This window comes from Benincasa hispida, chromosome 2 (genome assembly GCF_027475165.1).
Source record: "Benincasa hispida cultivar pf3 chromosome 2, pf3_genome.v1.1, whole genome shotgun sequence".
Lineage (NCBI taxonomy): Eukaryota > Viridiplantae > Streptophyta > Magnoliopsida > Cucurbitales > Cucurbitaceae > Benincasa > Benincasa hispida.
In genome coordinates, this window is record NC_143479.1 from 4,884,912 (window position 1) to 4,898,223 (window position 13,312).

Below are 13,312 nucleotides of genomic sequence, written 5' to 3' on the forward strand. Positions count from 1 at the left end.
GGAAAATTGTCATGAGGAACCTAATTAGGACTCAAATAATTTTCTAAGTAAAAATATTTGGTGAAAAACTGGGAGTTGGCCACCTTACAGTCGACTAACCAAATTCAAAGTCCAAGATCTGGGGATCAACTTGGGTTGGACTAAAGACATGTGTCGAACCCTATCGCAAAAGATATGCAGGTGGACTCCACTCAAGTGCAAGAGTATGAAAATCGGGAAACTTATTAAATACAATGATGATCTAATCAACACTCCTTATTAGGCGTATCACAATAAGAGATGAATGATCCTTGATTTACATAAAGCCAAGTTCATGTATCTATGCTCAAGAAAAGGACGAGCAAGACACAAATTTTTACGCTTAACACTGTTTAATTGTGATAGATGTGCGTCAGGAACCTAATTAAATCTTCAAAATACGAAGGTTTAGATAGATATCCCATGCATGGCCAGATATACGAGAATGATCTTGAAGGAGCCAAGTTCGATATGGTTATACCAAATTGATAAAGCTGGTATGACATATAGTAATAAGTCGGGACAACTAAAGAAGCAATAAAAGTAAGAAGAGTACTCCCAAGTTTGCATCAATGCACACGACTAGCAGGTAGTCAACCCACAAGACCAAACTTAGGAGAGGGTTAATGTTGAGGAGTGGATTTTAGCCCAGCACAATAAAGCCAAAATTCAAGATAAAATAATATAATAAAAAATAATAAAATATAGCATAAGATTTGATCCTAGCTTACTAGGGATTAGGAAATTCATATCCTGATCCTAGTAGAATTAAGATAAATATGAGCTCAAATCCCCTATAAATACACTCCTTAGGGCTCCATATGAGGGAATTAAGAACTTTAGATTTCTTCTCTATTCTATAATTCTATTACTGACTTAGGCATTGGAGTCCTTTTTCTTTGTTTTGCAGGTCATTTCTTTCCTTAGGTTATAAATTTACCATTGATGTCACGTGAAGGTCAAGTGCGTTTTTCTTTGGTCAAAATATTTGGCATCAACGCACTTTAGCTTTTGTTGAGAGTTAAAGCATTGCTTAGTCATTTCTTCTGAATATTTTAGGTTATTTTGAGAGTTGAAGTGAGCATTTAGGAATTTAGACATATTATATTAAAGAATGGCTTATGTAATTTGAATTGATCAATTATATGAGTCCGACAAATGGATGACTTTAATTGAGAAGCCCAAATGAAAAATGGCCCAAGATTTAAAAATAAATGAGAAATGGCCTTCTGCTTACGTCATTACTATGTGAAATTACCAATTTGATCTCAGATGGTCAATCACTCGAAGTTATTCTCGTTCTCGATTCTCACTTCTCGCTTCTCATCGCGCTCCTCGCTTCTCGTGGTCGCTCTCGCTCCCCATTACGCTCCCGGATTTTTGCTCTCACTTGTTGATTCTCGCTCCCCTTTCCCATCGCGCTCTCAGATTCTCGCTCTCGCTCATTGATTCTCGCTTTTGCTCCCTAATTCTCGCTCCCCATTGCAGCAAAAGAAGAAGACGAAGAAGAAGTACGCAGAACCAACCTGAAGTGAAGACAAAGATGAACACCTATAGAAGCGAAGATGAAAATGAACGTAGACGAAGATGAACCAATCGATAGTGAAAGAAGAAGAATGAGGAAAAAAAACATAGAAAAAAGGAAGAAGAAGAAGAAATGAAGAAAAAAGGAAGAAAAAAGGAAAAAAAAGGAAAAAAAAAAAGAAAAAAGTGCAAAAGAAAGAAGGAAGAATGAAAAAGAGTTAAAGTAGTAATTTCACAGGGTGATTGAAGGGATTGAATCCCAAGTGAAAGTACGTAAACGTCGTGCGATATCAATTCCAAGTTGATATAGAACATAAAATGCAGGAAAGAAAAAGTAAAATTATTTTACAGGATAAATCCATAAAATTCAACATGCCTAAAGAGGAAAAAATGAAGAGAATTGCTACTTACACTTGTATAATTCACTATCTTCACGAATCCTTTCTGATCTTCGCAAGATTAATCCTTCCCCGATCTCACCAACACGAAATTGCAGCAACCCGATCCCAATGAAATTGAAACTCCTTTGGGCACCACTATGAGGGCTTCCTCGTTATTCTCAAGGATGAGAATCAAAGCAGAGTTATGTGCTCGCCTTGATTAATTTTGGGGAAAAGGAGAAGAAGTTTTGTAAGAGAATTTGGCCAGAGAGAAAACCCAGGAGGAAGATGATGAAGTTCTCTGTCAAACATGAATTGTCTTCACGTAAAAAAAAAATGGGGTGAGGAAGATTAACGGGGAGGACGTTAAATAAATAATATCTTGAACTTTAAATTTGTAATAACTAATTTTATTTTATATTAATAAAACTATATCTCATATCACATATAACATATAACCTATAACCTATAGTTTATATTATATCACATATAATATAACCTATAGTTTATTAATCTCTCATATAACCTGCAGAATTAATATGAATCACATTCATATTAATTTTAACCTATAGTTTTTGCATGAATCATATTCATATAATTAATATTTGAATCATATCAAATATTTCTTTTTCCTATTAAAACTTTATATTATAATATATCACATACATTATATTAATTATATCTTATATGAATCATATTCATATAACTAATATTTGAATCATATTCAAATAATTATTTCTCTCATTACAACTTATAATGTATCATATATATTATCTACATTATATTTTATATAATTAATTCCCCTTATTTAATTTGAACAATTCAAATCAAACCTACAATGTATCATATACACTATATTAATTATATCTCATATAATTAATTAATTTTCTTTAATTAATTTGAACAATTCAAACTAATCCAATTTGATTTTCATTAATCCTATTTGAGCAAATGAGGGAACCTTATGGATCGGATTGAAACTCCAATGGTACTTGATTAATTAATTAAACTCTTTCATTAACTGTCTGTCATTCTACTAAAGACCGATAGTTGAACTCTTTGCACTATAGATATATTTCTATGTCTATTGGATATAGTCAATCAACAGTGTGTGTTTTGCCCCTATAGTTACCTCTAACTTCTCAAGTACCACTGATCCTTGAACAATTAATTATGGTCTAACTATAATTGAACCCCTAGGGTGTGATGCCACATTGTTCAAGTTCCAAAATCAGCACTTAATGGCTCGTTTGGTTCATGGGAATATGAAGTGGGAATGGAAAATGATATTTTATCACTATATTTGGTATAAGTTTCCAACCTTGGGAATGATAATATCTTATTCTAAGACATTTCATCTTTCCATTCGTGGAGGTTTTTCATAACCACCTAAATAGGTGGGTTTTCTCCATTTCCAATGGTTTTTTTCTCTCTTACTTTTTATCTTTTCATTTTATTTGTTTTTGTTCTTTGTTAATATTGATTAATTTATTTAATTTTTATAAATATGTTTAAATTAAATTTATAATTGATATATAAAATTAATTTTATTATAATAATGCTAATATAATAATTTATTCTATTATTATGAATGAATATGAAAGACCATAATCTTTATTTTTTTAAAAAGATATGATTAACCATAATTATATTTGCTTAAATCTCTTTTTATTGGTAATTGATATTAACATCATAAATTATTTATTAAAATTATTAATTAGTCTTTAAAAATATTAATTAATTAACTAAGAATAAAATAAGTTAATTTTTTTCAATTAAACAATCTTGTACACTTGTACTTCTAGTTTTAATCTATAATTATGGTTATATTTTTAAACTAAAAACATTGTTTGATGATTTAAAATCAATTAGTTTATATCAACTTCTTTTGTATATATATAAGGTTTATAATTGATATTGACAATTAACTAATTAACTCTTCAATTAAAAAAGCTACAGAAAAAAAAAGAAAGAAAGAAAGAAAGAAAGAAAGAAAGCAGATATTTAAATTAATTACCAATATTTAAAAAAAAAATTGATAATATAGATGTGCAATACAAAACATTTAATTGATAATAAATATATTAAACCGGAGTGAAAATGGGTAAATTTAATTAAATTTTAATGGTAAAATAAATTAACGAACAAAAATTAATTGTTGAAATTAATTTTTATTGATTTTATACTTTATGATTGCATAAACAAGTATAACACATTTCCGGACATCCTATTCCCATTTCATACATAACCAAACACAATCATTTTTAATTTCCAAACATTCTATTCCCAGACATCCTTGCATCTATAAAACCTTAAACCAAACAGCTCCTAAGGGAACAATTTCTCTACTTGTCCATCGATAGGGAAGTAGAGAATCCTTCTTATATAGCTGCATTCTCAGCTCCCAAATCAGACGAATCCCTAAAATGGTAGGCATATTGAGTTGGCGAAACTAACCACTCTCACCCATGCAAATCAAAAGACCGTTCTTATAGGCAGAAGTTCATAACTCACTCAGGATTTAGGTCAAGTCACCTGTGGTCATCCTGATGAAATGTAAGTGTCTTCTAACAACGGTGTTTTAAAGAGAGACTATTTGTATAAACTCTTTGTATAGGATACCTCCGCTCACATGTCTCCACATGAATGATCAGGATCATATCATTTGTAACATTTTACAACACTTGTAACGACTACAAAGCGGGTCGTATCCGTAGTGTCACCAAAATAAGGTATCCAACATTATCCATCTACTACAGACCGTTTAGGTTATCATTTAAACATGAACCATCTGTATGTCTCTACATACATGTTTAAATTACATAAAATAACATAGGATTTTAGTTTATTAGATTGAGTGTATGCATATAAAATAACAATTATTTTATTAATAACAACTTGTTTACAAAGGTTTACAAACTATGAGAATACAATAGATTTAGGACATCAATCATCTCCCACATAACATGTCCTTACTATTGGCGAATGTGACCTTGATTCATTTTATGGATGCTTTCGTGAGTAACGAGACAAATACATAATATAAAGCTTACATTTAATCATTGACCAAGATGAAATTGTCCAAATAGTTTTATAGTTAGAGTAATCTCTCCAGGACAAAAAGTGGATATAATAAATTTGAAAGACACTCTCGCTAATGAATTGCTTGATATGTACCTAAACAATATTGAAGATCCAGCTGCAATATAGAATATCTTACAACGTGCAATGAATATACACACTGAGATTACATAGTATTATGATATATCACCAACATTTTGGTTGCTCTAGTTAGCGATGGCAGCAAAAGCAGGGGTTGTAGCTAACATGGCATATAACTGTAATTCTACCCAATCTACCTGTAAAAGAACTATTTGTGAATGTAGAAAGAAAAAACAAAATATGTGTGTCAATTGCGTCAATAAAGGCTTTGATTAGATAGTAGTTCATTTGTTTTGTTTTTATACCATCAAATGAAGAGATTGTAGGCTTTGCGACCTAAATTTAGTCATCACTCAGTCTTGAGCTAATACTAGAAAATTGATAGTAAATCATTAAATTATATTCATTTATATAGTCAATTTGAAAATGGGATAATGTGATTTGATATTATGAATACATTAAATCATTAAATTATATTCATTTTATATAGTCAATTTGAAAATGGGACAATGTGATTTGATATTATGAATATTCAGGTAGGTTACTAATTAGATAAATGATGTTAAATTCAGTCACCATTCGGGTTGCGATATACCACGCCCAAATTGTTGATCCTACAACACCGGTTGTGGCTGCTGAAACATAGTGGTTGCACCTAACCTTACATATTTTAAAATTTCAAATTTAATGTGGTTTACTACGAGTTTTCCATTTGAAGCTACTAATAAAAACTCATTTTTATTATATTTATTTTAAAATTTCTAAATGAATTTCAAATGTAATTCACAAAATTATATTTGGGTCTCTTTATACTCAACCCTCCACAAAAACCCTACCAAGACCCCTCGATGGTGGACAACTCTTCCCTCCGACTCCCTGTTCGTCATGAATAACTTCTTCCCTCCTACGCTTTCCTTTAGACTCGCTATTCCAAGACTGCATGTAAACTCTCGAGTCTTACTTATGCAAGCTAGGTCAAACTTGAATAATAAGGTTAAAGAAGACTTGGTATAAGAGGTAGCTTGAGAATGATTAAAAGAGGAGGAAGAAACCTAAAGTGTTGAGAATGAGACTTTCGAGGGCAAAATTTTTTTTTAAAAAATGTAGCCAAGCTTTGTTAAGGAAGACAAAATTTGGCTAAGTATAAGTGTGCCCATGCGTTGAAGAGTAGTGCCTAATGTGCAGCAACCATGATTCATGGAGGTTAGTGAGTGGTTAAGTGTGGGCCGAATTGTTGCCATGCGCAATGCGCCAACCAAGGGCCCCACGAGGTTAGGTTGGGCAAGGAGGCATGTGGCACTAGCAAGGCGATGGGCGCAATGTTTGCATTGAGGATTGTCGTGCATTGTAAGTGAGGAAGAGAAGGCCTTGCGTTGAGCCATGCGTTGGCCAAGTCCTAGTTGAGGTTAGAAAGACATATGACGAGCGTGGAAAGAATGGCCTTAGGCAACTAGACTTGTGCATTGATACGCATAGGCTAGGCAAGGTATGCGTGGAGGAAGGCCATGACACTAGGCATTAGGCACACAACATACGTTAGTCGAATGGGGTATGCACCAAGAGAGACTATGCATTGGTCTTGAGGTTAGATGTGGATGCAAGATGAGTTATGCGGTCAAGATAAGACTATGCTTCCAAGTGAGGTTAACATTGGGTGAGCTATGCGATCAAGAGAGGTGTTAGGCGTTTAATTGAGGCTATGCATTGACAAGGTGGATGAGGCCAAGAAGGGCTATGTGGCCAAAAGGTGATGCATTGAGTTAAGTAAACTTGGGGAACAAGGCTAGGTTGACAGCAAATTAGGGCAAGTGACTGAATCTAGTGAAGTTTGGGTTGAACCAAAGATGAGGTGGGCGCATCACAAGGCATGCAAAGGGAGGCTATGTGTTGGCTTAAGAGGATGACACTTCAGCCACATGAAAGGAAGAGGTGTCAAGGGGGAGGTGTTGGCATTTGCATGCTGAAGGCAGCTGGACATGCAAGGTTGGCAAGGTGTCAAGCGTTGGAGGATTTTAGGCTTCTATAAATAGGGCTTCTTGGGGCTAATGGTTCTCACAATTCACTCGTGCAATTTAGGTAAAATTGGTGTGAAATTGTTAAGAAGAGGGGGGAATAGGTGACCTTATGCTACCGTTCAAATTTGAAGTAGTGAGAAGTGAGGAATTTGCGTTGGAAGGCAGAAGATCTAGCTGGTCGCATAGGATAGGCGTCATCACAAACACCCACACCTGGCGCACAACAGACACGCACATGCCCGTTATAAGGCGTGCCTCTGGATGAAACGGATGGCCATCAGCACACACGGCCGAGCGACCCAACGTACACCTGCGTTGCACACGTTGCTCATCACCCTGCGCGCGCACGCCCACATCCTGTGCCTGTGTCACATCACACCTATGCGAGGACTGCCGCCCAGCTATACCTAGCCTAGCATGCCAACTGCCACCCACGCCCACCAAACTACCTATATAACCTCAAAAGTTGTGTTTTTGGGTGTTAGACCTCTGAGGTAATTTGAAGGGGTAAGCTAGTTATTTTAATTTAAGGATATATTTAAAGCTAAAATTTATTTAATTAAGGAATTGCAAGCTAATTAAGGATTTCTTTGAAAATAAGTAGAATTCAAGAAAACCGGACAAGGGCTGCTCTAGGAGGGCTATAAAGGAAATTAACAAGAGGACTATGGGTGGTTTTCTATTTACGTATATTTGAATTATATATATGTTATTATATATATAGAAGGTCGAAAATTGGCATGATCAGGAAATGTGTTTTCTGGATTTTATTTGTTGATTTGGTTCTTGTTGTTTTGCATATCATGAGTTGCATTGGAAACTGGGACTGTACCCTAGAAAATTGTTAGTGTATCTCAAGCGTGTCTAATGGGATATTGTCAACATGTGCACATTTGGTGGGCTATCAGAGTACTGGGATTGTTTCCTCACCATTCATATTGGAAATTCACAAGAATACCTAGATAATACATGATTATGCTAAGGGTAGCCAGTTATCAGGCTGGAAGAGTTACATTCTCATGTGCTATGATTGTTTGATTGTGAAATTGGTTCCAAAAATGAATTCTGGAACAAACATAGTTTCTTATAAAATATACCACTCACAAGGCTATTTAGGTCACGTTTTCCAATGTTTTATTTCCCTTCCCCCCAGGTAGCGGGAAGCAGAACGTTCTGGGAAAAGCCACTCAAGGTTTGGAACTTCCACTCTCTTAAAGAGCGAGATTCGGATTGGGTTACTCTGGAAAGTCATTAGGAATAAGTAGGATTGAAAATATGTTTAGTATGAACATTTGTAACTATTACCAAAAGTTAATTAAAATTACACGTATTTGTTATCTGATGAATTGATAAAGGTTGGACAGTTGATATCACAAAGGTTGTGCCAATTGTCTTGTCATCTTCTTTTTGATTTAGGAGATAAAACTTAGGAGGGAGTATAACAAGTTGGTATCAGAGCATAAGGTTCTGGAAAAACCTTGAGAAAAAAAATTAGTATAGCCTTTGGCTAGCTCATAACAGACTTTGGAAATAGGGTTACAAGAAACCCTGGAAACAATGGTAATAGTTAGCTAAAATATAGTATATAACTTAAAATTACTTTCAATGTAGGAATATGTATCCGAGTGGCAGACCCTAGAGCCGGCAAGAATCCAAAACAAGTGTTGCTACCTTCAACACTGACTCTAGAGGAAATAGAGGAAACACTGAAATTAATAACCCTTATTTAGACATTGATTTGGGACACTAAATCATTAACCCAGGATTAAATACACCAGGATTTAGTAAGGAATCTGGACGTCCGAAGTGTTGGAAGAATCACAAAAGCCCATGTTTGTTAGGAACAGGTATATGTTATGGTTGTGGTCGATAGGGCCACATTAGGAAGAATTGCGTGTATTTCCAGGAGAAGACTAGGAAAAGATAGGAACAAATTCTGAGAGAAAACCAACTAGAACAAGCTACACTAGGAAGCAGGAGAAACAAAAGAGTTATGCCCGAAACGACATTTGGTAGGGAAACAAAAAGGGCTCATACATCCGGAAGTTCTAGCCAATTGGTAGTCTCTGTTCAGAATTCTGAAACTGACATTCCCCTTAGAATAATAATTGAATTTGACGGAAAATCTCCATGCGAGATTTGTGTGGAAGACTCTCAAAAATTCTGCTTGTTTTGTCAACAACCTGGACATGATTAGGGAGATTGTCCTTGGAGACAAGAAGAGAAACCTGGCATGACTTCTAAGGAGGCAATTTTTGGAAGACTATCTATTAGGAATAAGAGAATGTAAAAAAGAAAAGAAAATTCTGAGAAGAAAACAAAGAATGTAAATAGTTGTGAATAGGACTAGTGTTGCAAACAACTAATGATGTGAATAAATAACTAGGATCTTGTGTAATTAGTGTGTGGTAAGTAATCTCGCTTTGAGATCAACCCAATACCGGTAAATCTGGGGAGGAAAGTGAAGGGGAATTTAGCCATCCCCAAGAAAGAGTTTGAGAGGAAGAGCGATTGTTAGATAGATTCGCTCACAGGCTACATGAGAGCCTAGGAACCATACAACTCGACCCTGAGAAAAAGTATGGTATAGAGCATTTAAGATCGTTAGGAGCTACTGTGTTTGAAAGAACCACAGACCCCGCTAACGCCAAAGTATGGTTAACTAGTTAGAGAAATGTCTTAGAGTAATGCGATGTCCTGAGGATAGAAAGGTGAATCTTGCGACCTTCTTACTACAAAAATGAGTGGAAGATTGGTGGAGAATAGTGGAAAATCGGAGTATAGAGAGAAGTGAAAGCACTTGGAAAGAGTTTCACGAAGCTTTTTATGAGAAATTTTATCCTTGATCGTTTTATAACACGAAGCAAAATGAATTTCTCCAGCTTGTATAGGGTCGTGTGATTGTAGCAGAATATGAGCTTAAATACACCGAACTCTCAAGGTATGCCTTGAATATTATTGAGGAGAAAGTGAATGTTGTAACAGATTCGAAGCAGGATTCAGGAAGGAAATCAGGACCCCCGTGACGACGAGTGCTATATGGGTAGAATTCTCAAAATTAGTAGACGCGGCCATGAGGGTTGAGAGAAGTATGACAGCGGATGAACAAGAGCCAAATGGTATTCCATTAGTAAACAAGTTAAATAAAGAGGAGAATAAAAAGTTTGCTCCTGGGGTGGAAAATAAAGGATTATTTAAGCGAAAGGGAACCCCAAAGTCAGGATCAAGCTCTGGAGGAGCAAACCATTTGGGAAAATCTTTTGGACAATCCAATCCGGAGAAAATGAAAGAATTTATCGCTAGTGCTAACGAAAGACCTTGGTGCTCAAGCTGTAATAAATATCATTGGGGAAGATGTCTGAAGGAGGCATACACTTGTTATAGGTGAGGTCAGGTAGGGCATTTTAAACGGGAATGTCCCCAATTAGTAGACAACAATGGAAGAAATGTTTCACAAACTGTTAGCCAAGGGATGAAACTTTCAGGCTCAGGAGGAGGACGTGTTAGCGGGACTAAGAAAAATGAGACCGGGGAACAAAACCGATCTTAGGGAAGATTATATACCTTTACCCAAGACGAAGAAATGCCATATGCTACAAGAGCTAAGGGCAAAACTCCAGAAGTGTGACTTTGAATCAAATCTTGTAACAATCCTTGTTTATAAATAAAACTTATTGTTTGTTTGTGTGCATAAATATTCAACAAATTTCAAGGATGAAATTTTTTTAAAGGTGTGGTAAATTGTAACCCTTGAGTCTTACTTAAGCAAGTTAGGTCAAACTTGAATAATAAGATTAAAGAAGACTTGGTATAAGAAGTAGCTTGAGGATGATTAAAAGAGGAGGAAGAAACCTAAAGTGTTGAGAATGAGACTTTTGAGGGCAAAAATTTTTTTTAAAAATGTAGCCAAGCTTTGTTTAGAAGACAAAATTTGGCTAAGTATAAGTGTGCCCATGTGTTGAAGAGTGGTGCCTAGTGTGTGGTAACCATGATTCATGGAGATTAGTGAATGGCTTAGTGTGAGCCAAATTGTTGCCATGCGCAATGCACCAACCAAAGGCCCCACGAGGTTAGGTTGGGCAAGGAAGCGCATGACACAAGCAAGGCAATGGGTGCAGTATGTGCATTGAGGGCTGTTGTGCATTGTAAGTGAAGAAAAGAAGACCTTGCGTTGAGCCATGCATTGGTCAAGTCCTAGTTGAGGTTAGAAAGACACATGACGCACGTGGAAAGAATGGCCTTAGACGAGCAGACTTGTGCGTTGATTCACATAGGTTAGGCAAGATATGCGTGGAGGAAAGCCATGACACTGGGCATTGGGCGCAAGGCATGCATTGGCCAAATGGGGTATGCGCCAAGGGAGACTATGTGTTGGTTTTGAGGTTAGGTGTGGATGCAAGATGGGTTATGCAGTCAAAATAACATTCGGTGAGCTATGCGACCAAAAGAAGTGTTAGGCATTCAATTGGGGCTATGCTTTGACAAGGTGGATGCAACCAAGAAGGACTATGCGGCCAAGGGATGATGTAGTGAGTTGAGTAAACTTGGGGAACAAGACTAGGTTGACAACAAATCGGGGCAAGTGGTTAAATCTAGTGAAGTTTGGGTTAAACCAATGATGAGGTGGGTGCACCACAAGGCATGAAAAGGGAGACTATGTATTGGCTTAAGAAGATGGGGACACTTCAGCCACATGCAAGGAAGAGGTGTTAAGAGGAAGGCATTGGCATTTGCATGCTGAAGGCGGCTGGACATGCATGGCTGGCGAGGTGTCAAGCGTTAGGGGATTTTGGGCTTCTATAAATAGAGCTTCTTGGGGCTGATGGTTCTCACAATTCAATTGTGCAATTCGGGTAAAATTGATGTGAAAATGTTAAGAAGAGAGTGGAGTATGTGACCTTAGGCTACCGTTCAATTTGAAGTAGTGAGAAGTGAGGAATTTGTGTTGGAAGGTAAAAGGCCCAGCTAGTCGCACAGGGTAGGTACCATCATATACACCCACGTCTGGCGCACAACAGGCACGCGCATGTCCATCATAAGGCATGCCTCTTGACGATATGGACGCCCATCAACACACAGGTCGAACGACCCAGTACACGCCCGCGTTGCACACGTTGCTTAGCACTACGCGCGCACACGCCCGCGTCCTACGCCATGCCTGTGGAGGACTGCCGCTCAGCACGCCGACTACCACCTACACCCACCAGACTACCTAAATAACCCCAAAAGTTATGTTTTGAGGTGTTAGACCTATTTTTGGGTAATTTGAAAGGGGTAAGCTGGTTATTTCAATTTAAGGATATATTTAAAGCTAAAATTGATTTAATTGAGAAATTTCGAGCTAATTTAGGATTTCTTTGAAAATAAATAAAATTTAAGGAAACTAGACCAAGAGTTACTCTAGGAGGACTGTAAAGGAAATTAACAAGATGACTATGAGTGGTTTTCTATTTTCATATGTTTGAATTATATATATGTTATTATATATATGTAAGGTTGAAAATTGACATGATCGGGAAATGTATTATCTGGATTTTATTTATTGATTTGGTTCTTGTTGTTTTGCATATCATGAGTTGCATTGGAAACTGGGACTGTATCCTAAAAAATTGTTAGCATGTCTCAAGCACGTCTAACAAGATATTGTCAACATGTGCACACTCGGCGAGCTATCAGGGTACTGGGATTGTTTCCTCACCATTCATATGGAAAATTCACGGGAATACCTGGATAATACATAATCATGCCAGGGGTAGCCAGTTATCAGACTGAAAGAGTTACATTCTCATGTATCATGATTACTTGATTGTGAAATTGGTTCTAAAATTAAATTTCTGGAACAAACGTATTTTCTTATAAAATGTTTTTAGCTCACATTTTTCAATGTTTTATTTTCCCCCCTCCCCCCAAGGTAGCGGAAGTAAGACGTTATGAGAAAAGTCGCTCAAGGTCTGGAACTGTCACTCTCTCATAGAGCGAGACTCAGATTGGGTTACTCCTGAAAGTCATTAGGATTAATTAGGATTGAAAATATGCTTAGTATCAACATTTGTAACTATTACTAAAAGTTAATTAAAATTACACGTATTTTTTATCTGATGAATTGGTAAAGGTTGGACAGTTGATATCACAAGGGTGGTGCCAGCTATCTTCTTATCTTCTTTCAGGTTTGGGGGATAAAATTCGGGAGGGAGTGTGACACTGTGTAGTTTT